Consider the following 1,726-nt stretch of genomic DNA (forward strand, 5'->3'; position numbering starts at 1 on the left):
TCCTATTGCCTTGTCCTCACTGTGTCTTCCAAAATGACATTGAGATGAAATTACAGTATGTTGTTTCCTTTGTCAAATTTTTTCTGTTTGAACTTAACTGGAAAGATGTTGTTTTTATAAGTAATATTTATCAAAGGTGAACTGCAAAGTTGCTTTTATTTTATTGCATTAGTGACTCTGCAAAACTTCTACAAATACTTAATTTGAGCATGTGTGTAAACTCATTGATTTCAGTGGGAATGCTCACATCCTTGAAGTTAAGTTCTCTATTTTCAGGATACGGCCTTAAAACCTAAAGCAGTAAATTGCAGAGCTGGCCCTGCAAATCTTATTTATGTGTGTGGTTCCACTGACTTTACCAGGACGATGGAGAGTATGAGCTGTATACAGAAAGGTGGCAACACTGTTCATTAGTGCATTTGAGTATTGAACCAGTGCTATCACTTACACACAGTTAGGTCGTGCTTATTCAATATAGTCCGTAAGTTTGGTGAAGTATACAGATCTTTAGTAGGCTGGAATGCTGATTTTGAGCCAAGAGCAAGAATAACGATACTATATGGTTTGTCCTTCAGACTGTATACTTACAGGCCTGTTTAACTGTTCATATTTGACTGTGAAGTATACTTCAGAGTATGCTTCAGTATACTTCAGAGGAAAGTCTCCTCTCTTCTGAGAAGAGTTTACTATAACAAGTAAATCTAAGCAAAGGCACAAGCATTTTGCAAGAGCAGGGACTGCATTTAGATATAGCGCTAGACATTCATTTTCATGCTATTTACCTATCACATTCTGAGTTTATACTTTAATCTTCTCAATTTAAGGAATCATTGTAGGAAAGATGAAGTTTCTGGTTTTTTTAACTAAAAGTTAGCTACAAAGACTAGCAGCAAAAGACTGAGATAAGTACTTGCATTTCTATGCATTTTGATTACAGTTCTGAGTTACGGTTTAGTTTTAATTCCTTACAATTATGTTTAGTAAAAAAGAAGAGATCTTGGTGTTTTGTCTCTCCTGTATTTGCTTTTTATTGTTTTTAATTTCAGCCATTTTCACTCTTCCATCAAAACACTGCTGTCTTTTCTTTTGCTGAGGTCTTTTACAGCATACACCATCCTTCTCCTTCTATAATACTCTCTTGAATCTTTTGTTCTATCTCCATATACTTACTTACTTTTTGCCTTTTAAAACTCTCAGTCCATTGATTTTTTTCTTGTATTCTCTTCAGTCTCCCACATCCAAGTTCTTTATTCCTACTGTGCTGGAGTTTTGGAAATAGCCTTATTAGTCAAGAAATATGTCCATATTTGCATTCGTCTAGGCCTATGCAGTGAGATACTTCCTTTCTCTTGCCACTGGCTAAGGAAAGAGAGTTGCAGTTGCTAAAGCACTCTCCTCCTTTCTCCAGAATCTGTCCCAAAGATGTGTTATCCCCACATTAAAGGACGGAGCTGGAAGTCTACTGGTGACCTAGGAACCGTGGTGTCTTTGTTGCCCTGCACGTACTGTGGTGATTTAGGGATCGATGGCAGCAATTAAGAATATCCATCATAGTTCCGATTTGAAGTTAGATGTCAACAAGTCTTCTGTTATTCCTCAGAAACAATATTAGGAATGTCTGCCTTTTTTCCTCCTTAAGTCTATGTGGACATGGTCTTATTTTAGAGAAATACTAACTAACTTTGTCTTCTGCTTACTGATTCTCATTTAACTTCCTTTTCATTAT

Source organism: Cariama cristata, unplaced genomic scaffold (assembly GCF_000690535.1).
Source record: "Cariama cristata isolate BGI_N322 unplaced genomic scaffold, ASM69053v1 scaffold6290, whole genome shotgun sequence".
Classification (NCBI taxonomy): domain Eukaryota; kingdom Metazoa; phylum Chordata; class Aves; order Cariamiformes; family Cariamidae; genus Cariama; species Cariama cristata.